This window comes from Ursus americanus, chromosome 3 (assembly GCF_024610735.1).
Source record: "Ursus americanus isolate L20-20 chromosome 3, mUrsAme1.1.p, whole genome shotgun sequence".
NCBI lineage: Eukaryota > Metazoa > Chordata > Mammalia > Carnivora > Ursidae > Ursus > Ursus americanus.
Window position 1 is genome coordinate 85,925,476 of NC_142129.1, and position 25,563 is coordinate 85,951,038.

Genomic DNA, 25,563 nt, shown 5'->3' on the forward strand with positions numbered 1-25,563 from the left:
GACTACATATATATATATATATATATATATATATATATATATATATATATATATTCATAAGTAATATATAGTATTATTTTCCATTTTTTAAAGCTTTATAAATGGTGCCATACTGTATATGTTATTCTGAACCCTACTCTTTTTGCTCAACATATATTTGAGATCCATGGATATTTATAAATGTAATTCTCATTCAGTTTTGCTGCTATATACCACCACTTACTTTTTATTTTTCTTGTCCATAAATAAGTAGATGAACTCCAATTCTTTGTCATTTCATTAACACTTGCATACTGTTACCTTGGGTACATTGAGGATATGTACTAGGAGTCAAACTGGTAGGTCACATAGTATGCACATCTTTAAATTTGCTGGGTTCTAATTTCAGCTCTAGACTGCTCAACTTCACTGTGTTTGACTTTGTAAATCTATGTGCTTACTTCCATACTACTGACTTTTGAGCTGAGTGCAAGTATGAGACTTTAATGAGGAAGGAACTTAACAGAAGTAGCTACCTATTGAAGACTGAACAGGAAGGGTTGCTTTACATCTGCGTAACATTCTTGGAAATGCAAACAGACAGAAGTCGCTGATTGAGCTGGTTAATTTATCAGGGCTTATGGTGAGCTTCAAAGGGAGAATTAACATATGTGCCTTCAAATGAAGAGACCGTTCCCTTGTGTCATCCTGGGGACATAGTAGGGAAGTATACTCTTAACCAGTAAGAACAGAGCCAGCCTTTCTGTAAGGGTAGTAAAGAGTGATTATGGGATACAAGTTGCTTGACACTACAAGATCTTCTTCCCAAAGCACTTTCCCTGTGTTTGTTCCTGAAATTCAGTGATTCATTTATCTTTTTTTTTTTTTTAAGATTTTATTTATTTGACAGAGAGAGCAAGAGAGAGAACACAAGCAAGGGGAGTATGAGAGGCAGAAGCAGGCCTCCCACTGAGCAGGGAGCCTGATACAGGGCTCGATCCCAGGACCCTGGGATCATGACCTGAGCCAAAGGCAGATGCTTAACAGCTGAGCCACCTAGGCGCCTCACAGTGATTCATTTATCTAATACAGTCCTCTTAAAATGCAAAGAACGGGACAAGAGGGCTCAAATCAATTACTAAGATATAATATTATTTATATCTTAATCAGAAGGACATTGGTGGGAGAGAGGATGAGGTGAGGTATAAAATCTAAGAAAAAATATGCCTAGAGGGTAACAGTGATGAAAGCATAGCTGGGCTGTCTTTAAAACCCATTTTGTTTACATCTCCATGAAACACTCCCCACTACCTCTGTCTACAAGTCATCTCTCTGCTCTGATCTCCTACAGTACTTTGTACCTCTTTTATAACAATTACCACACACTGAATTTTATTATAATACATAAGATCAGGGGCCCACGTGTAACGGATCACATATCTGTTGCTGCATAAGGAACCACCCCCAGACTTAGTGGCTTAAAGCAACCATTTATCTGCTCATAGTTCTGCAGTTCAGTCAGGACTCTACTAGGTTAGTTCATTGTAGCTTCATGTGGTACCAGCTAGAGGCCGTTGTGTGGCTGCACTCAGCTAGGGTTGTAATGTCTGGGGTGTCCTGCCATTTTCCTGGATTTCTCTCCATGTCATCTCTCTTGTAGGATAGCAGAGATCTCTTTACATGGTGGCTGGCTTCTACAAAAGCACAAGCGAGGCCTCCAGGCCCAGTAAGGTTAGACCCACACTGGAGGCAGTGTCACTTCTGCTACATCACACTCATTAAAGTAAGCCACAAAACCAGCTCAGTTTTAAGGAAAGGAGAAATATATTCCATGTCTTGGTGGGAAGAACAACATCAATATTCAGAAATGGAAGGATTTGCTGGAGGACATCTTTCACGATAACACACCAGGTATAGCATCTTAGATCAAATATTTGATCAATAAGTGAACAAAAGTGCTGTTTCCTAAGTACTGGTCAAGGGTGCTGAAGAAAATCATGCCTTTGAGGCCACCAGTGAATGAGAAAAAGTTAGTCTATACCATCTCTGGTAGCATGACACCCAGAAATGGAACCACCAATGGACTTGCCTTCAAAGCAGTGCTCACCCAATTCGCTTGGCTGAAGCATAGCGTGGTAGTAATTAGCTGTTCACAAAAATTCCCATTCTTTCCCTTGCAAAATGCACTCCTCTACTCACTCTGAAATTAGATGTGGTCATGTGATTTGCTACGGCCAATAAAATGCGAGCAGACAAAATCTGTCACATCTAGACAGAAATTTTAGGTACCAATGTGCAACGCTCCTCGCTTTCCTTTTCCTACTCTGGGGAGATGAAGGATCTGTCAATCCGGGTCCCTGAGTAAGTACAATGAGATTCTCACATTTTCCATATTAATACCATAGGCTTTCTTAGAAATAATTTAAAAATCTGCATTGATAAGCTTTAAACTGTTCATTATCCTAAACTTAGTAAACTCAATTCCTAATATAATCAAAATAAATGCTCATTTTTACGCACAAAGGGAAGGACTGCAAGGTTCCTTATTAAATGAAAATACTGACATACTGATGTAGCAAATGAAAATACATCGATATTTAACCTCAGAGGACTAGGTAAATAAATTAAACCAGGTCTGTATTATGGACTGTTATGTAGCCATTAAAAATTACATTTTTGAAAGATATTTAAAGACATGATATTATGAACATTACGTTAAGTTACTAAATAGGATATAAAGTATATAAAAAGAATTATTTGATTTAAAAGTAAGTATATACATGGAAGTACATAAAGAAAATATGACAATTTCAATTGTTTATATCAAAGTGAAAGAACTGTTATTTACTTTTTGTTGTTTATTTTCCAAATTTCAGCAATGAAATTATATTGCTTATAAAACCAGAAAAACAATAAATGTTATTATTTTAGAGCTTACAATAAATTGCTTGCACCTCTAGCACTTTCAGGGAAGCCATTCATAAGGTATTAATAGTACACAATAAAAATGTTCTCATTTATTTGTGAAAGAAGGCAATAATTTGTTGGCTTGGTTTGCACGTCTCCAAGTACCTGAAAGCTGCAGAATTTATAAATGATTTAATTATCCAGACTTTGGGGCCAATGTAGACCAATTCTAAACTAGTCTGCATTTTCTGAATCATCAAAAGTATGTGCGGTTGGACAACCTAGAAGACACATAAAATCTTCCAAGACCAAATCACGAAGACACAGAAAACCTGATTGGACCAATTACTAGAAAGGGGGTTGAATCAGTAATCAAAAACCTCCCAAAAACAGAAGTCCAGGACCAGACGTCTTCACTGGTGAATTCTACCAAACATACAAAGTAGTATTAATATCAATGCTTCTCAAACTCTTCCAAAAACAGAAGAGGGAATACTTCCAAACTCATTTTACAAGGCCAGCATTACCCTGCTACTAAAACCAGACAAGAACCATAAGAAAAAAATTACAGGCTAATATCCCTGATGAACACAGATGCAAAAATTCTCAACACAATATTAGCAAACTCCATTCAACAAACCATATGAGACTCTTGACTCTGGGAAACAAACTGAGGGTTGCAGAAAGGGAAGGGTAGGGGAATGGAGTAACTGGATGATGGGAATTAAAGAGGGCATGCGATACGAAGAGCACTGGGTGATATACTCAACTAGTGACTCGTTGAACATTATATCAAACACGAATGATGTACTATACCTTGGCTAATTGAATTTAAATTAAAAAAACACAATACATTAAAAGAATCATATATCATGATCAAGTAGGATTTGTTCCAGGAAGGCAAGAATGCTTCAATATCTACAAATCAAGCAATGTGATACACATTAACAAATAAAGAATAAAAATTATATGATCACTTCAACAGAAACAGAAAAAGCATCCGAGACACTTTAATATGCATTTATGATAAAAATTCTCAACATAGTTGGTATACAAGGAACATACCTCAACATAATAAAGACCATATATGACAAACCCACGGTGAACATCATAGTGGTAAAAGCTGATTAAAAAGTTTTTCAGGACCAAGATACGGATGCCTATTCTTAGAACGTTTTTCAATATAGTATTGGAAGTCCTAGCTAGCAATTAGGCAAGAAAAAGAAATAAAGGCATCCAAATTAAAAAGGAAGAAGTAAAACTACCACTATTTGCAAATGCAGGATATTAAACAGGGAAAACCCCGAAGATTCCATCAAAAAACTGTTAGAACTAATGAATAAGTTCAGTAAAGCTGTAGGATACAAAATTAATATACAAAAGTCAATTGTGTTTCTACACACTAATAATGAACTATCAGAAAGAGAAATTAACTTAAGAAAATAATCCTATTTATAACTACATCAAAAAGAATAAGATACCTAGGAATTAAGTTAACCAAGGTGGTGAAAGATCTGTACACTGAAAACTGTAAGACATTGATTAAAGGAATCTGATTAAAAAATGGGCAGAGAATCTGAATAAACATTTTTCCAAAAATGCACACAGATGGCAACAAGCACATGAAAAGATGCTCAACATCACTAACCCTCAGAGAGATGCAAATCAAAACCACAAAGGGGATACTCCCTCCTACCTGTTAGAATGGCTATCATCAAAAAGACAAGGGGCGCCTGGGTAGCTCAGTCAGTTAAGCATCTGCCTTCAGCTCAGGTCATGATCCCAGCGTTCTGGGATCGAGCACCGCATCAGGCTCCCTGCTCAGCGGGAAGCCTGCTTCTTCCTCTTCCACTCCCCCTGCTTGTGTTCCCTCTCTGTCTCTCTCCGTCAAATAAATACATAAAAATCTTTAAAAAAAATGTCTTTGGAGTGCCTGGCTTATTCAGTCAGTAAAGCATGTGACTCTTAAAAAAAAATAAAAATTGAACTACTGTATGTACCGTTAATCCATTTCTGAGTATCTGAAGAAAACAAGAACACTAATTTACAAACATACACGCATCTCCATGTTCATTGCAGCATTATTTTCAACAGCCAAGGTATGGAAACAACCTAAGTGTCCACTGATAGATGATGGATAAAGAAGATGTGGTGTGTGTACACACACACACACACACACACACACACACACACACGCAATGGAATACTACTCAACCATAAGAAAGAAAATCTTGCCATCAGTCACAACATAAATGACCCTGAAGGCACTATGCTAAGTGACGTAAGTCTGACAAAGAAAGACAAATGCCGTATGATCTCACTTACAGGTGCAACTTATACAACAACAACAACAACAACAACCAGCACCCAAGCTCATAGACATGGAGGACAGACTGGTGACTGCCAGAGGTGAGGGGCGAAGGGAGTCAAAAGGTACAAACTTCCAGCTGTAAAACGATTAAGTCACGGGGATGGAATATACAGCATAGTAGCCATAGTTGATAATTCTGTACTGCATATTTGAAAGCTGCAAAGAGAGTAGATCTAAAATCTCTCTGTATTACAAAAAAAAATTTTTGTAACTGTGTCTGATGATGGATATTAACGAGACTTATTGTAACCATTTCACAATACATACAAAGATTGAATCATTATGCTGTATACCTAAATTCATATAATGTTATATGTCAATTATAGCTCAATAAAAAAAAAAGAAAATTAAAAAAAACTTGCATGGACCTTGTTTGGATCCTGATTCAATTAAAATAGCCATGAAAGAGAGTTTGAGACAATTCTGAAATATGGCCTTGCACTGGGTAATATGTGATGTTAAGGAATTATTATTTTGTTAAAAATGAAAGTGGCATTTTGGTAGTTTGTTTACTTAAGGACTGACTTCTGAAAAATTTATAGATGATATGATGTGATGTAAGGTGGAAGATGAACCATGATTGACAGAATGTTGATGTTTGTTATGTCAGTGTGTGGAATTCATTCTATACTCGCTCGACTTCTCTGCACGATTAAAATTTTCCATAATAAAACTTTTAAAAGAAAAGCTTACTAAACTTCACCATCAAGAAATCTAAAAACAGACCTTCCCTGGGTTCGGATTTCAAACAATCTTGTGCACTGAAGGTGGACAAAAAGAGAAGGACCTGCATCGACAGAAGGGGAGTGAGGGGCAGGAGACCAGTGGGGACACACTGTCCATTTGTCCAAGATACAGCCTCTCAGCCCCAGGCCCATTTCTTCTAGAGCTCATAAAAAGGTAACTGTTAAGAATCCCCAGTGAGCTGCCCAAATTTGGGATCAGGAAGGACAATGTTCCCCATAAGTGTAAAAAGCAATTTCTATTCTTGGTGTGTGGCTCCCCCCCCCCCCCCCATCATCAAAGATACCTCTGCCTAAGCCCATGGCCCCTGGAGTTGCTGCCTTATTTGTTTGCGAAGCAAGCAGATGAACAGACAGAGACTAATTAAACCTATCATCATTGAGAAGTTAGCAAAATGTGGAAGAGGCTTGAAAAATAGGACTCCCTATGGTTCAGCTACAGGGACCAGCAGGCTTTTGAAGTCCAACATGTAGATGTATAATATAATAAAGGCTGAAGTTAGGGGAAAAGCAAGGGATCTCGTGAATGTATACAGTCTGCTTTCCTGTCATGACAAGGGTAGTCTCCTTATAACTGGCTGTTTTGCAGGTTTGTGTATGTTTCTTTGTTTTGAAAAAGATGAGTGGAGAAGTCAGTAAGTTAAAATACGGAAAGTGTTAGAATTACTTTTTTAAAAGCCTGTTCTTCATAAAAATCAACAGACTAGGCAAACTATTAGCTAGTTACTCAAAAGAAATAAAAGCAAAAAGCACAAATGCACAAAATAAGGAATGACGAAAGGGAAATCATTATAGGAAAAAAGCCATAAGAGATTATTTTTTAACAATTCTAAGGAAATAAATTGGAAAACCTAGATGAATTTTCTAGGAAAACAGGACTTATCAAAACTGAATGTAGTGAAGATCAAAGAGAAAAAACTTCTAGAGAAGAAAGAGAGAAAATTATCAAGGAGCTATAACCCTCAAAAAGCACCAATCAGGGGTGCCTGGGTGGCTCAGTCAGTTAGGTGTCTGACTCTTGATTTCAGTTCAGGTCATGATCTCAGGATCATGAGACTGAGCCCCAAATTGGGCTCCCACTGGGCTTGGACCCTGCTTAAGATTCTCTCTCTTCCTCTCCCATTGTCCCCTGCCCCACCAACTCGTACATGCACATTCTCTCTAAAATACAAAACAAAACCAAACACCTAGCAAACCTCCAGAGACCAGATATCGCCAATGTTGTTTGAACTCCTTCTGAACAGACGTCAAGAAGAAAAACTTCCAACGCTTTTTATTAAACGAGTATAACATTGATAAACTTGATGAGTTTTGCATTAAAAAGTGCAGGCAGAAATTTAGTATTTGATAAAGGTGATCTATCAAATCATTTTAGAAGATAGACATTTCTATAACAAGTACTGAGAAAAGTAACTATTTGGGAAAAGTTAAGACTGAATCCATATTTCACACTGTATGTCAGGATAAACTCCAAGCGGATCAGAGATCTAACTGCGAAAGATCATACCATACGAGTTCTTCGAGAAATCATGGGTGAATTCATCTACTACCAGGGACTGGGGGACAATCCAAAAACGATAAAGGAAAATAGTTTCAAACTCTAAAAAATTAAAACTTAAAATATTCTGCATAGCTAAGAACATCATAATCAAATGAAAAAGAAAAATGTCCAGCTGGGAGTAAATATTTCTATTTATATGACAAAAAGGGATTGGTATCCCTAACATATCAAGAGCTCTTAAAAATCTAGTCGAAAAGGACCAGAAATCTATAAAAATGTTAGGCAAAAGACCAGAACAAACACATCAGAGAAAAATAAATGTAAATAGCAATTAAATGCACAAAAAAGATCCATAAATCTCATTCACATGAGAAATACACAGACAATTTCATTGATTTAACGTTTCTTATATGGGTAAAAAATCTAGAAGTTTGAAAATATATATTGTTGGTGAGGGCACAGAGAGGCACGCACTGCTGTTGGGAAAATCCTACGACTCCACATCAAGGATTTGGCAATACCTGACCACATTTTATATGAATTTATACTTAGAGTAATCCCACTTTTAGACTGCACCAGGAAGATATACTACTGTAAAGAAAATAATATATGCACAACGTTATTCATAATGGCACTATTTGTACTATCAAAATATTATAAACAACTCAAACATCGACTAAAATAAAGGACTGGTTAAATAAACTATAGTTACTCCCACAAAATGATGTACAACGTAGCTGTAAAAACAAAATGAACAAGCTCTCTAGGTGTCAATACAGTGTTCTTGCTGGAAACAGCAAAATGCAGAACGTAGATAAGTATGCTTCTTTTGTGCCAGAAAGGAAGAGGACAGATAGGCAGATAGCGAGATGATAAGTAGTAGAGAGAGAGAGATCTGCTCATTTGCTTATTATTTTCAAAACGAGACACTAGAAAAATAAATCAGAAACTAAGAAAATAGGCTATCCATGTGGGAAACAGAGTAGAAGGGGTAAGAATGGAGACAGTACCCATTTTATATAGTCTCTCCCTGGAGTCACATGTTTTACTGTGCTATAAAACCTAAATGAAGGCTTGATGGGATGTGCTGCCTTGACATCTGATAAAATCAGGAGGGTCTTAAACTGAAGTTCCCCTCCCTACTCTGCTCCTGGGGATATGAGGGCCTTTAGCCACACGGCCCTCTTTTTCAAAGGGACCAGGCAACGTTCTTATTTATCCCAGAGCACAGGGTTTCAGTTTTCTGCCAGCCCACAAAATTATTCGAATGAGCCAATCACATCCTCCCGCAGGAGCCAATCATGTCCTTTGCAGGAACCAGGGTGCAGCCCACCCCCTTGATACTACAAAAGCCACAGCTCCTTGCCATTCACTGTTCTTGAATACAACCCCTGTGTGACCCTGCATGAAGTACGCATCCTTCTCCCCCATGCTGTGAGCATAAGTGACTAATAAACTGCTATCTATCCCACTGGTCCAGTGTCAGGTATTCCGTGTCTGGTTATCCCCCTAATCCTGGGGGCAAGAATCTCTCCCTCATCAATGGGGTGAATAGGAAGCAGTTAATACTTAAAAAAGTCAAACCAAAAAATTGAAAACAAACTGAAACCAAATATGACATATATTCTTATATCAGAAAAAGAATTATTTCAAAGGAATTTGTTTATTTCTAGTGGAATATATTTCAAGATTTAATGGTAACAGTACTATAATTGTGAAATTATTTTATGTATCTGTAGGACAGAGAAAATTAGGAAATAGATTACCAGGGACCCAGATTTTCAGTGGAACAAAAAGAGCCACAAATAGAACATCAAAGAAAAACTGTAATGTTAAATGTGAATTTGAAATAGCAATGAAGATTCATGATTTTTTATAGGTATGTCTATAGATCTCTGTCCATTAACCTCAATGCAGTTATCATCCTCATAGTAATGAGCATCACTAGTCCGATTACCTTGATTTCCACATACTATCCCCCAGTTGAAGGAACCGGGACTTCCTGGAGAAATGGCTTAAGTACAAGGTGAGAGTAGAGCATCTTCTTGTGCAGAAAACACAGAAGTGCTCCAATATGATGTACAAGCCAATGGACAGGAGCTACCACCGGTAATATCTGGCCTCTTTTAAACATCAAGAAGGATAAGGACTATAATTCACTGAACATGTTGAATCCATAAAAGTCCACAAGTCCATGCTTATACTTAAAAAAACCCAAAAACCCCAGAGTCCCAGCCGGTTCCTACCACAGTCGCACAGTTGCCCACCTCCTCTTTCCTTTCAACATGACAGATGTCATTCTGTCCTTCACCAAGGACTTCCTGGGGAGTGGCGTGGCTGCGGTCATCTCCAAGATGACCACTGAGTGGGTACGCTGCTGCTGCAGGTGCAGCCTGCCAGCGAGCAAATCACCGCGGATAAGCAATACAAGGGCATTACGGACTGTGTGGTTTGTATCCCTATAGAGCAGCGATTCCTGTCCTTCTGCCTGGTAACCTGGCCAATGTCAACAGATACTTCCCTGCTCAGGCTCTCAACCTGGCCTTCAAAGATAAATACAAGCAGATCTTCCTGGGTGGTGTGGACAAGGGAACCCGGTTTTGGTGCTACTTTGCAGGGAATCTGGCATCCAGTGGTGCCACTGGGGACACATCCTTGTGTTTTGTGTATCCTCTTGATTTTGTGCTTACCAGGCTAGCCGTGGGTGTGGGCAAAGCTGGAGCTGAAAGGGAATTCAGAGGCCTCCTGACTGCCTGGCTAAGATCTACAATCTGGTGGAATTAAGGGCCTAAATCAAGTTTAACGTGTCTGTGCAGGGTATGCTCATCCACCGAGCTGCCTACTTCTGTAATGAGGACACCGCACAGGGAATGCTTCCAATCCCAAGCATACCACCAACTTCATCAGCTGAATGATCGCACAGTCTGTCACGGTGGTTGCTGGGTTGACTTCCTCTCCGTCTGACACTGTTCGTGGCCGTACAACGGGGCACTCAGGGCACAAAGGAACTGACATCATGTATAAGGCATGCTTGCCTGCTGGAGGAAGATTGCTTGTGATGAAGGAGCCAAAGCTTGTTTCAAGGGAGCAAGGATCAATGTTATCAGAGGCACGGGTGTTGCTTTTGTGCTTGTCTTATATGATGAAATCAAGACGTTCCGGTGAGTTATTTCCTAGTTTTTGCCCCTTGTGAACAGGCATGTGGTATCATATAATGTATCTGGAACATTCTTGACAGACTGTTGGCTGTCTGTTTATCAACAGCAACTATTTACTGGCTGAAAATGAGAAGTGATAATATTTATCTGACCAGTTTTCTCGTAAAGCCATTTCCATGATGGTGGGACTCAATTGTATTTTTTATTTCAGCCACTCCTGATAAATAAGTTTGAAGAAATAAAAAATCTGAAATTTAAAAATAAAAAATGAAAATGAAAAAAATTTAACCTATTTGCCAGCATTAAAGGTGATATATCATCTCCTTATTCAGGCAATCAGTAATTTCAGGGTAACTAGAATTTATCCTCCATCACTGGAAGGAAGTAGAGTGCATCCTCAGATGACAATGGGAAGTTTTTAAAAATGTTTTGAAACAGAAAGAAAGGCATGCCTGATAATGAATGAAGAAGGAATAACAGAAGTAGAAAATTACCCATACGACAAACTTCAACAAGATGTATTCGGGCAAAAATTATCAATAAATACTAAATCCAGTAAGTAAAAGTTTGGGGGGGGGAAGAGGACATCAACACAGCGCCAATGACCTGGCAATGACAAAGGGAAAACATATTTGTACAATGGAAAGAATCTGTCACCACCTTAACCTAGTGATCAAATTAGCATCACTAGCGGTGTAGCTGTGAGAGACCACGTGCCTCTTGAAATAATGCAAATGAACTATGCAGATCATCTACATCGTGTCCTTACCCAAAATATTTACTCTGACTCTACTGTCTAGCATCTTCACATTGCGAATGTAATGAATAAAAGAGGCTAGGTTAAAAGAAACAGTAAGCAACGCATGATTTTATCACAGTTGGATGACACTGCTACAGACGGTATTTTGGAGACAATGGAAATGTGTATTATAGACTAGTCAGCCAAGGACATAAGAAAACCATTCATCTTTTTGGGTGCAATATGGTACATAATATAAGGAAATATTCTTATTTTTAGAAGATATTTGCTGAATTGTTTGTAATGGAACTGCCAAAAGACTGCAAATTACTCTAAAATGGTTCAGCAAAAGTTTGATAGATGACAGAGCAAACAGAGCAACATGGCAGTGTTTTCCAGTGTGAGTGATAGACATATGATTCACTATTCTTTCAACTGTTCTGTGCAACCGAAAACATTCATAATAAAAATGTATAAGATTGCCATTTTATATCAACTACTTTTTAAAAACACAGAAGGCACGGCCAAGCTTGCAGCTGGCCAATGGTCCCGCTGAGAAAAACCAAATGGGGTAAACTTCAAAAATCCTCTAATGTGTAAAGGCATCCAAGAGTTGCTGATACAACCAGAATTAGAGGGCACAGGATTCTAGAGCAAGGAGAACTGCGCAGAGATGTGCTGACTTCGGCAGCCTCTTTTGTTCTAGGAGATATCTGCCAAATCTGGGCTCAGGGCAAGAGGCTGTGCACCTGGACTTTGCCTAAGCACAGGGTCACTGCTGGAGGACAGAGAAACCAGAGAACTTCAGGGGTCTCACTGACACACAAGACCAAAGACTTGAAGGGCTGATGCCAGGTAGTAACAGAAGGGAGAACTGAGCGTCATACACAGGATATTTTCTCCCCAAGACGTTTGTCAAACTCTGGAGCCTTTGAGGGCATTAGGCTAAAAGCCATGAAGAAACCTGCTGAAAAGCTGAGTGGGGTTTTCTGCAGCGTCCCTGTGATGTGCGTGAGGATTCACGTTCAAGACCACCAGGGGAAGGTACCCCAGTGAACATACAAGGCTCTCAGTTAAAAGATCTTAAAAACTATCCTTTGGGTACAGAAGAAAATTAGAGGTGGACAGAATCTTTGAGAAACTGCAACCAGTCTTAACTCTGCCTAATCCCTGACTGGATTAGAGGAATCAGCTATCACTCTATCCGCTGACAGAGATAAAATGATAAAGCCTCTGAGAGCAATTAACGTCATCTGGACCCTTTACAACGCCTACCACAGGTCTCAGTGTCACATAAAGATGACAACGTCCAGAAGCATAAAAAGAAGCATCCCTTTTTTGCCACTTTAAGAGGAAGGGGAGGGTTGCCTGGGTGGTTCAGTCGGTTAAGTGGCAGACTCTTGGTTTGGGCTCAGGTCATAGTCTTAGTGTCGTGGTGGGGCTCCAGGCTCAGTACAGAGTCTGTTTGAAATTCTCTCTTCCTCTCCTTCTGCCTCTCCCCCAACTCATGCTCTCTAAATAAATAAATGATCTTTAAAAAAAAAAAAGAGCAAGGGGAAACTTCCCCAAACTTAATCCTCTGACTTCTCCTCACAGCTCCTTGCCAGTGCCTACACCAATCATTTGGTAAGAATGATGGGATGCTCGTGACTGATTTAAACTGATGAAGGCTCATCATTCCCCTCACTCCCAGTGGCCCTGGAGAGGGACTCAGCCTCTTTAGAAAGACATGGACTCTTAGAGAAGGATGAACCCAATCAGGCTCTGTTAGCAAGAAAAGAGGGAATGACAATTGAGAAGGTGACCAACAATGTCGCTACATCACCTACCACACGTTAGTATGGGACATCGGGCAAGCTACTCAATCTCTTTGAGCTACAATTTTCTCATCTGTAAAATTTAGATAATAGCTCAAAAAGACCGCTGTACATATTCAATAAAATTATACATATGTGTGTATATACATATATAAAATATATTTTTAATTACCAAATTTATATATTTTAAATTATATAAATATATATAAATATAAATTTTATATATATAAAATATATTTATATATATTTTTTAAATTACCAAATGTCTAGCTTATTTTTAGTGCTTCAAAACTGTGGGCTAATATTGTTTGCCATGGTTCTGAGTCCCTTCTTTAGACATCTTCCAGCTGTCAGTGGTCTTTTTAAGCATGACAACCCAACCCCAACCCATTTGTCAGGTGTGTGCCAAATGGCCCAGACAGTAGGACTCATATCTGTCTTGCTCTTGCTCCTCAATGGGCTATTCTGACACCTGGAGAGGCATCTCCAGGCAAGTGGGCCATCAGAGTGTGAATTCAGGCCCACCGGGAAGACAGTTCTTTCCCCGTCATCACCTACTCCCTCTCAGGTCCCCATTCTCCCTTTAATAGTGTATTAATTTATTACTTTTCAATCAATAAAAGTACAGGACTCAGAGGTAAGCTGGTGGATATATGAACCACAGGACAATGACTCATGTTCTAAGAGCTCCATTTTTACTGAAAGATTTGGGATGGGTGGGGATGAGGGTTAAATAATTTAAAATGATTTATACTCTAATCAAGTTTTAGGAAAGTAACTTTAATGCCAAAGTAAATGTGATATGGAGAACACAAAATTATCATGGATTTTACAAATAATATGCAAGATTGAGGAAAATTTCTGTTTGGAGTGACTGACCACCTTCCCCTGCCTTTAGGGTCACAGTGTAGGAAAGGCTTCAGAGCACTGTGCTTCTGAATAAATGTGTATTCTGGACTTTTTCTTTTTAAGGCAAATACTAGGAATCCTTACTGAGTTTAGTACAGATTTTTTTCCCCCTTGAATAACAGGAGCAAAGGGAAAGCATGCTGGCAAGGGATACCTGTGGGGAAGGTGTCGATCCCTGAAGAGCTTGGACAAAGGTCTCAAATGAGGGAGAGAAGGGAGCAGACACTATTTAGTCTAGGGCCACTCTCAGAGGTTTAGCGAAATCTGATGAAGCAATAAACGGTAGATGCTACGCGTGTGGACAAATGCTCGTGGCTACACCATCTGTTGGTATCACTGCAGCCAAAGTGCTCTAAGCCTTGGTTCCTTCTAGTGCCCAATGGGCACAATGGCGCCTCCTTTACTGTGTTCACAGTGAGAATCAAGTTAAGGAAGCTGATGTATGCAAAGTATGGAGGACATTTCCTGGCAGGAAGTGACGTTGTGACATAACCTATAAGCTTACCTTACCAACTCAAGGGTTCAAAAAGTTTCTTTTTGTAATTACTGAAATTCCTATCTATGAGTGAGGATTCTGTGATCACAAGGAATGTTATTTCTCCCTTACTGGGGGGACATGCCTGGCTGTGATAATTCTAACACCAGGGGCATATTTTGTGCAAGGAATTATCCCAAGATAATTCAGTCTGATCCTTGATCATGTACTAATTACTCTCAGTAACCTGCTCCGAAACAGGAGAGATGATGATTCCTTTACTAGTTAGTACAATCAAGTGAGCTGGATATAAGCAGGCTGGAGGCAACAAAGATAAAACAGACATAGACCCACTTTTAAAACAACTCACCCTCAAAAAAAAAAAAAAAAAAAAAACAAAAAAACAAAAAACCCTAACTAACTCATTGGCCAGGAGGGGAGATCAGACTGTTAGTATCCATCACAGCAGGATAGAAAGTGCTAAGTGCCTCAAGGTTACAAATAAAATACCATGAGAGTTACAAAGAAACCACATGTTGCCTCCACTTCAAAGCCAGATTAGTTACAAATAAAGGGGAACAAGATTTTTTTTTTTTTAAGAATTTATTTGTTTGTCAGAGAGAGCGAGCGCACGCACAAGCAGGGGGAGCAGCAGGCAGAGGGAGAAGCAGACTCCCCCACTGAGTAGGGAGCCCGATGTGGGGCTCGATCCCAGGACCCTGGGAACATGACCTGAGCTGAAAGCAGATGCTTCACCGACTGAGCCACCCAGGTGTCCCGGGGAACAAGATTTAAAGGAGGAATATTTTCATCCAACGATTATATTTGCAAGAAACAGACACTCAGTTGGTTTAATACAGTAAGGCTGTGGTCTTGATATTCTTAATTTTTGAACAAGGAATCTCACATTGTCCCTTTTCACTGGGTCCTGCAAATCACGTAGCTGTTCCTCGATGGGTCCAGGAAAGTAGGCTGGGGACAGGACAGGGTTCAGGGTCTATCAGAGCAGAGATGGCAAAGCAGCTGCTCTCAGGGCCCTGAGTTCCTCCATGTCTGCCTACTACCCTGCTACCGACAATGAATTACCTCACAGGTTACTGCAATTATCTTCTGGATTTTGCTTAATTATGGCTTTTGCTTGCTGGTAACTTCTCAAGGACCTGTTGCCTCATGGCCTCTTTGCCTGCCTCCACTAACTGTGCAGCTATTTCTGTAGCTTACACGAACCTGCCTAACAGAGAATGTGATATACAGTCACTCGGTCCTTCCAACAGCCCTCTGAGGAAATACTGCCATTACCCCCATTTTACACATGAGGACCCCTGAATTGTATACAATCATGGTAAAAGCTACACCATACCGAGGAACAAAGTGCTCTCAGAGAAAATATAAATACCTGAACAACTATAACTTTGGTGGTTAGGCTTATGATTTCCAGGAGGAAGTAACAACTGAGCTGAGGCTTTAAAGATCAGAAGGCTTTTTTTTTTTTTTTTGGCGAAGAAAGGCAGGAGGTCATTCCAGGCAAAGGGAACAGCATTAGCAAAGGCATAGAGAAAGAGAATGTGTCTTCTGGACGAGGTACATCTACTGGGGCTGAACCTAGAGTCCCCAAGAGCTAGTCTCTGAGGAAGGGATGGCGTGGGTAAAGAAACTGGGAATATACCTTGAGGTCACGCATAGGAATTTGGATTATCCCATCGAGTACCATAAAGTATTGGATATTGGGGGGAAGAGTGGCATGAGCAGTTGTTTTTAAAAGAAAACTTTGGCATAAGAATGGAGAGTCAGGGGGAAGTGGGGTTGAGGCAAAGAAGCAAAGGATAAAGGGAGAGGCAGTAATGGTTTCAATGGTTTGAACTGGTGCAGTGAGGAAATTGATGCAACGCGCACTCCAAGGGGAACCCTGACAGAAGTTACTGAGCCCTTCCAGAGGTGTGAAGACAGAATTCAAAGTGGTCAGAACTGAGGGGAGGCTCTGCAATGACACAGGGATGGACAAGGGTCAATGGTGACCATTGGAAAAGAGAGTAATTAAAATCAATGTTTTTTCATGTTAATGACTGTCAACGAATCCTCATCAAAATGCTCTGCTTTGGCGATAGGACAAGAGACCAGGAGTAGTGAGAGGCCTGGGAGAAGCTGAAAAGGAATTTAATTCCTCCAGTCTGTCAGAGCTGGGGGAGAGGAAGAGTAGGCAAGGGACCAGTATGGTTGTCAACAACCTCCCGGCATTTTCTCTGGCTTCCCCGCCGTCTAGAGACTAGAATCCCTTGCAACATCCATCTTCCAGGTACACTGCACTTCACCATCATGATAAATTAAATTCCTTTTCAGCTTTGATTTTCTTTGTGCTCACAGCAGAATACAGCGTGCAAAGTACAAAGTCAGCCGGTCTGACTTACGAGAGGCTGGGACATCCTGTTCCATAAACATCTGTCATGAGACCAAAATAACCCATGTCTTTAGTGGCCAAATTTTAACAGCTATAAACTGCTTCCTGCTTTTAGTACAGAATCACTGACAAATTCTTATTTTGGGGGGTCCCACTGTTTAAAATAAAGGGGCACCTGAGTGGCTCAGTTGGTTAAGCATTTAACTCTTGATTTCGGCTCAGGTCAGGATTTCAGGGTTGTGAGATCAAGCCCCATGCTGGGCTCCAGGCTCAGTGGGGAATCTGCTTCTCTTCCTCTTCCTCTCCCTCTGCCCCTTTCCCTGCTTGCCCTCTCTCTCTCTAAAATAAATAAAGCTTTTTAAAAAAATAAAAAATAAAAACATTTTTAAAAATACAAATAAATGCATTTTGGAAAATACAAATATGTGTGAAGAAGAAATTAAGTGTCATCCACAATATCATCACCTAATGAAGACCACCAATAACATAACCAGCCTTCTCCATACGCACATTCTTATTATATCTTGCAGTCATACACTCTGTACAATTTTGCCACTTTTTTCTTACCAATTTTTTGTGTCTCCATTAACAAGACAATGAATGTGATTTTACATTATTCCTAATTGTAGAACATCCCCACATGTAAATGTTAAAAGTGATTTTTTAAAAGTAATCTCTATCGCCAACATGGGGCTCAAATTTACGACCCCAAGATCAAGAGGGGCACACCCTAGAAGTAAGTGTTTTAATCTGGTTGTATTTATACTTCTTGTACCTAATATTTGATTTTCTGTATTCTCACTCTCTTAAATCCTCCATGTCAGTCAATCTTGTGCTTTTATTTGCCCAGGTCAATAGGTTCTGCATGTTTCACACCCGGGCCAGGGCTTCCTGCTCATTCAGAAAGTCCAGTCTCACACTGACCTAGCCTGTGATGCTCCCTCCCCAGACTTGCTGCCACCCGGCTCACTTCCCAAGACTCCCCTAGCTCTGCCTGCAGAACACGTTCCTGTTCAGTCATCTAGCATTTTTAACAAGGGTAGCGTGCTCTGGAGATCATGGTCTTCTATTCACGTAAGGCCCAACACAGAGAAAAACCTTCCTTTCCCAGACCGTACCTCTAAGTGCAATCTGTCCCAACCATCTTGCAAATACCTTCTTCTGGAGGAAGGAGAGAAAAGAAGAGGGGTGGGGGGAAGGAGGAAGACAGAAGGAATGGCTGGCTAGTTCATTGCAAATTCATTGCCACTGTGAAACAACATAAACACCAAAGCCTACTGGTGCTCAACCTATAGCATCAGCCTTATTTTATACCAGACCCAGCTCTACTTGTCTTTAGTTTCAAGTCTTTAATCTTGGGGAAATGACAGCATAAAAGCCCTGTGACGTTAAGTGTTACGTGACTAACTGGCAATTCACTGATATCTCAGGATTGATGCCAGTGGGTAAGGAGAGGTACTAAAGAGAGGAAGGCTATCTGACATCACCAAGTTGTGGAAGGAACAGGTAAGGAAAGTTGTGTAATCTTGGGTGACTTACATAACTCCTCTACATAATTTCCCGGATCTATAAAATTGCGTGGTATACAGTAAGTGCTCAAGAAATGGTAGTCTTTTTTTTCCCCCAGTACCTCACAGGTACGTATTTCAGACTATTCCATAGTCTGATAAAATAAACGAAAGCAGATGACAATCATTGTTCTGATTCTGCGTTGTCCAAGCAATCTTCTGACAAATTTGAGTTGTCTCGGGGCAGGCATGCCCAAGCATTCTGATTATTAGAAAAGACTATTCCTCTTTTAAAATGAATAAGCATTATCTTGCTTGATTTGTGTCAGTCAATCCTTTAGAACCTGGTCAATTCTGGGTGGATTATAGTGTGTGCTCCACAAATATTTGTTGAATAGATAGAAGAATGAATAAATAAATTTGAGTTCTGATTCTTGGAAGATAAACCATTATGTACTGTTGATTCCATATTAATTTGGTTTTCTCTATTTAAATCAGGGATAAACAGTGCTTGGCTCCACTAACCAACTCTCTTGGATGCAAGAAGAAGCATGAAGGAATTAATCATCACCATCATCTGGTTATAGAGTTGAAAGGAAAAGTGGAACAATTGTGCACAGTAAAGTTTCCCTAACGTCATGAAATGTAAAATCTGAAGTCACTTTCCAGGTGTTTTTCAGCCTCATTCTTCTCCCCACACACAGGCACATCTTCTCTACTTCCAAGCTCTAAACCAGTTTCTTCCATAGCAAAGAGCTCCCATAACACAGCCTACATTATATATTTTGGAATAACTTTGGACACGGTTACAACGGTAATGAGATTCAGAATCTATAGGAATAGTGAGTCACCTAAGTTTTAGGACAATTGATACCAGAAAAATGTTGCTTTTAATCCTCCTTATCTGGACATTTTTTATGATATAGAACTCCATATTCAGGGGAATCAACACTCTTACTGTTATTTCCTGTAGATTAGTAACTGGACTAACATTTCTAAATGTAGACAGTTGTTAATGAGACTGCTGGAGACACGATTATTGGCTACTCAAAAAAGGTTAAAAAAATTGCATGTGGGATAAATCATGTTGCTGCTGGGACGATGGCGGTTCTTCAGAGTAGAACTTAAAATCATAAATCCTTATCCACACCTCTCAACTCACATCCTCCCCCAACAATGACTGGATGACATGATTTTTAAGGAGACTATAGACTCTGAAATTTGATGATCATAAATTTACATTTTTACCTAAGGTGGCTTTGGGTAATAAATATAATTGTGTGTGTGTGTATATATATATGGAATGTGGGGGAAGGGACATTGAGAAGATAGTTACTAAGAGGAACTGCTTTCAGGTATGGGTAGAGGATAAGAGGAATAAAGTGAGTGTAAGAAGTTTGGAAATTACATATACCCTTAATAATGCTCAAAAACTAAAAAATGCAACTAAAATTTAACTACTTTTATTGGAGAGGCTATATACTTTTACTCTAATGCAACTCTAATGCTGAAAAATATGGTTCAAGACTTCATAAGCATTATATTTGTAGAGATGTTCGGATGATATTTGACAGTAAGATTAACAGGTTGGTGGAAATCTCTAGATAGACTCCAGGGGAAGATATAAAAATAATAAAATGATGAGGGGCACCTGGGTGGCTCCATCGGTTAAGCAGCTCACTCTTTATTTCGGTGCAGGTCATGATCTCAGTGTTGTGGGATCGAGCCCAGCATCAGGCTCAGTGCTCAGCAGGGAATCTCCTTGGGATTCTCTCTCTCCTTCTGCCCCTCCCCCTGCTTGTGTGCTCTCTCTCTCTAAAAATAAATAAATAAAATCTTTTAAAAAAATAATAAAATGATGATAGTAAAAATGATAGCTACTGTTAACCGAGCCTTTCCTAAGTGCCAGGCACTATGCTAAGACCTATATAATTTCATTTCAACTTTACCACCATCCCACATCACTCTTACAGACGAGGGAACTGAGGCTTGAGAGATGGAGTAAACCACCCGACATCTCAAAGCTGCTAAGTGCTAATGCAAGAATTGCAACATAAATTTATCTTCCTCAAAAACCCCATGACTTTCTCCACCATAGATGCCCATGTTTGAGTCTTTGCTTGGCTACTTCCTGGCTTTTACCAGAAGCAAATAACACGAACTCTTCTTATCTGTAAAATAATCAAGATACTAGTATCTACTTCATAAGATTGTTGGGAGGATTAAATTACCTAACGTTTTTTAAAGTACTTAAAACATGATCTTGTTGCAATAAGTGTTAGCTGTTTACCCACGGTAATGCCACTAGCTTCCTGTGTGGGCAGGGATAACCACCGAACTTTTAGAAGCATTTTTTTTTCTCGTGGATAAAATCAAGAAGTTGGGCTATGTGATCTTACAAGTTTTTCCAGTTCTAACCTTCTTACCTTGTTTTTCCTTTCTGAAAAAACAAAGGTAGGTAGCCAGGAATAACCCCAGCAGCAGGTGGAAGGAGAGACGAAGAGGTAGGAAAGCACTCCTTCCAGAAAACTCCTGCTCCTGGAGAGTGGGTCAGAACTGAACAATAAGACAGACTCAAATTTGTAAAGGTTAAGTCCCAGAGCAAATTCTACAAGCAGCAAAGGAGATCTTTATCATAATTTCTACTTAATTTCATTTTCAAACTGGTTTGAGAGCTGTTCTTATTTCCTTCTCAGAATTATAAACCACAATGAGCTTCTTTAATTCTTTATCTCCTTGCTCTTGATCTTAAAGAAGGAAAAAAAATAGACACATTTATTGTGGCCAACTCCACAAGAATATATAGCCTGCAAGTAGACCGACTTGTCCTATGTGAATGTCAGCTCTGGATATGTGGAGCTGAACTGTTTCCATGGTTTGCTTTACTGCATGTGGCTTATATTTTTTTCCTGCCATGAAAACTACATTTGGCAATGCTGCTATTCTGTCACCATGACAATTTAATGTCAAAGAAAATCCACAGGAAGAAAAAGGAACCCATTTAATGCACTGAGAGTTGACCCACGAGCTTCGCAGTTCAAAACGTATCATCATAGCAAGTTGTGCTGACATATTTTGACAATTCAGGACAACTGTTTACTCAGTAGCCACCACACTTTTATCAACAAGGCTTTTGTAAAACTACTTTTAATCAGCAACATCAGAATTTATAAATTCCTGTAAAGCCCCAGAATAATTTAGAACAGAAGGGAGCCACAGAGAAAAGCTAAAAGACATTTAGCTGAGAGTCATAGGTGGAACAGCTGATGTCAACTATATATTTCGATTCTTGTTTCTTCATTAAAAAAATTAGAAAAATCCTTTCAAGGTAATTATCAGGGTTAATAACTTTAGTTTTAATACGAATGTTCACTCGCCTGCCGGAATGTACATTTTCTTGTCCCTGGTGGCTGTCTGCCTGAGCTTCCCTGTCACCTGTCTTTCCTTGGAGATAAGGAAGTATTTTCCTGATATTTTTATAGTAATTATGCACCAAGAGCTTGGAGTGATTCAAGATAAAACAGAAGCTGATCAACTAGTTGTAACCACTGTCCTCCTCATCAAACCTCATACTTCCCTGGGCACCATGCCAACCACACCCAAGTCCAGTGTCCCTACTGTGACCTGTCCCTTTGGGAAGTACCCTGTCTGGATTCAAAATCATCCCTCGTCACTGAAACACTACTCTGATTTCCCAAGGTGTGAAGAATTACATAGTATCATAGACTTTCTGGAATATGGCTTCCAGCTTCATTAATTTATTCATCTATTCAATAGATATATTTGAGTGCCTATTTTAATAGGCCTCTTCCATACACTTACTCTCTACAGTTTATGAATCAATCATTTATCTACAACGTATCTATCATTTCTCATGTATGTACTTAGCCATGTTGACCACATCCAGGGTTCAGAACTCCATTATTCCTTAAGGCAGTGTGTTACAACTTTCAAAGGCGTTGTTAGAAATTACGTATTTATATTGAGACAAAGTTATCTTCTTGAAGTTTCTGCCATGAGTATTCATTTTCTTCTTTTTTCATCCTTAATTCCCTCCATTTTCACATGATAAAACTATGAATTCATTTACCTTCATCTGAACGTGCTCTAAGGCCGCCTTTTTTTTTTTTTTTAAGATTTTATTTATTTATTCGACAGAGATAGAGACAGCCAGCGAGAGAGGGAATACAAGCAGGGGGAGTGGGAGAGGAAGAAGCAGGCTCATAGCGGAGGAGCCTGATGTGGGGCTCGATCCCATAACGCCGGGATCACGCCCTGAGCCGAAGGCAGACGCTTAACCGCTGTGCCACCCAGGCGCCCCATAAGGCCTTCTTAAAGTATAGTGCCAAAGAAGCCAAAAAAAAAAAAAAAATCCCTCAGATATGGCCAAATTGCCCATCAAGAAGAGCATCCCCCAAATTATGTGCACCCCCTCCTCTCAGTTGTGAGGTTAAAATAATAAATAGAATAGCTACTATTATTGAATGCTAGACATTGTGCCAAAAAAGAAAAATACTTTGGGGACATGTTATCCAAGAGGGATTTTTTCCTATCATCCCACCACCGGGGTTAAGACCTCAAAGCTGAGTCAGACTACGCTAAGTTAAAGCAGTAGCATAGTGCTACCATATAAAGAAGACTGAGTATGCTAATACATGTGACTATTTCAATCCCTGCCCTTAAATGCCTAAAGATAGGGTAGTCGGGGGGGAAGGGGCTCTTCAAGAAAATCACTAGCAAAGGCTGGAGTGTCTACAGGAGGAGGGACTGGTAGTCCATACTCCAGGACATTTGCTCACATCTCTCCCATGCTACCATTCGCTTTACCTCAGTGGGACTCAGCCCCTGTCAGGTTCCCTGCTTTGTCTGTGTTTTCTACCACTCGGAACTCACTTGATTCTACTTGCCAAACTCATACTCATTTAGTTATGAAAACTGAAGATTCAAGACACCAGAGTTTACATCCCAGCTCAACCAGCTCAAAACCACTGTTTATCCAGATGACCTTGGGCAATTCACTCAAACTCTCCGGGTCCCAATTCCTTTGATCTACAGTATGAGAAAAACTCCTCGGGCTGTGATTACTGAATGAGTTATTATATTCAAAGTGCTGTACCAAGTGCCTCACACATAATAGGAGTGTCCTAAGAGTTCTTTCATATATCGCTCTATTAATTTTATTTTTATTACTACCTGTAGACCCTATTTGTGAACCCCTTTCAATTTTGCTCTTTTTCTTGTAACTCTTGTCCAGTCTCCTAGGGTAGTTTTTTAAATACTCTTTACCAGCTTTTTTTTTTTTTTTAACTTATAATTATTCTCTTTGCAAGCCTAATGGCGGGCTGATAAAAAACAGAAGTACCACTACTGAGACATCAAAGCAAAACAACACACTTTAAAGAGAAATTGGGCAATAAACGAGCAAACAAAAACTAATGCTACTAACCGTTAGAGAGCCCAGTTAAGAGTCCATGAACCTGTTCCTTTTTTTTTTTTTTTTTTTTTTTTACCTCTACTCGCTTCTCAAGACACGCCAGTGTGGCTTCTATTCCCACCAATACCACTACAACGGTTCCTGCAAGGTCCACCAACAGCATCCACTTTCACCTAGCAGGGAATCTTTTTTCCATTCCTTATCTTCCTGGACCACACAGCAACATTCAGCAGCAAGGACTACTGCTTCTTCCTTGAAACTCTTCCTTCTTCCCAACCTTCCATGACACCACAATCTCCGGGTTATTTTTTGTTCTGTTTTGGTTTTACACCTCCCTGGCCACTCCTCTGCAGGTTTATCAGGCTCATCCTCCTGTACTTGCCATTAATATTGAAGTTTCCCGAGCATTTGTCCCAGAACTTCTTCTCTTTCACTGTAAATTCTCATCCCACGGCATTACTTATGCGTAAAGCTTCAGTAATAATCTGGACACTGATGACCTTAACTTGTACCTGCAGTTCAAACTACTCCAGTGAATTCGGGATGTGTTTTTCCATCGGCCTGCCTCAATATCTCCACTTTGATATCTCAAACTCAATGTGTCTAAGAACAAACTCATGAGCTTCCCCCCCAGGAGCTGGTCCTTTCCACCGTTTTTAATTATAGGCATAACCATTACCCAGCGTACAAGACAGAAGCCCAAGACATCTTCTGTGATACCCACTCCCCACAGCCAATCCACTAACAACTTCCAAAGCATCTTTGGAATTTGTTTTCTTCTCACCTTTTCCACTTCTCTACCCTAGTCCAAGAGGCCAGTAAACCTCATTCGCGGTGCTGCAAAAACTTCCAAACTTTATCTACATCTACTCGGTCACCTTGCAATCTGCTCACATTGCTACCAGTGATCTCTCTCTCTCTCTCTCACACACACACACACACTTATTCCAATTACGATTTTAAACTAAAGATCAACGTCATTACACAAGTGTCTGCAAGGATCTGGACTCCCTCCCTAGTCTCTTCTGCCATCTGCCACTTCAACTTCTGTGCTCCAGCCACGCTGGCCTTCTTCCCATTTCTCAGCCAGAGACGTGCCTCCTCCTTTTTAGACCTTTGTTCACACAATCCCCTTAGAATGCCCTCAGCCCCAGCCACCTGCAGCGGTCCACCAATCACACCTCACTGAGACAACTTCATTCAGATCTCAGCCCAAGTATCACCTCCTCAGGGAAGTTTTCCCCCATCGCCCCCCCCCCAAAACTAAGTCATTCGCTTTATACTTTTTCTTCCCAGCGCTTCCCTCAATTTGTGATTATTTATTCATTTAGTGTGTTAATCTGATTAACATCTGCCTCCTCCGATGACTATAAACTTTGGGAGGAATTAGTGGTCCTCCCATCTAAATTAGTGCCTGTCTCAAAGGAGGACCTCAAATGGTATTTGTGGAGAGGATAAATGAATCATCACCTCTTTATTCTACTCTAAATAAATTGCTTTCCAATGTACACCACACTAGATATGTTTTGTAAATCTAGTCTAAATATTTTCTCTTAGCTTGGAACTTTTATTTTACTATTTTTCATCTAAAATATCTGCTATTTCAGTCCATTATGGGTTAAACTAC

The 25,563-nt window shown here is 39.8% G+C and overlaps 1 long non-coding RNA gene and 1 pseudogene across 1 annotated transcript in view; one reads left to right on the forward strand and one right to left on the reverse strand.

Moving 5' to 3' along the window:
• LOC123789395 (uncharacterized) overlaps window positions 1–25,563 on the reverse strand; it is a 361,018-nt gene that overhangs the window by 200,227 nt on the left and 135,228 nt on the right. The gene's annotated exons all lie outside the window — the stretch shown is intronic.
• LOC123789393 (ADP/ATP translocase 2 pseudogene) lies at window positions 9,787–10,684 on the forward strand (annotated as a pseudogene).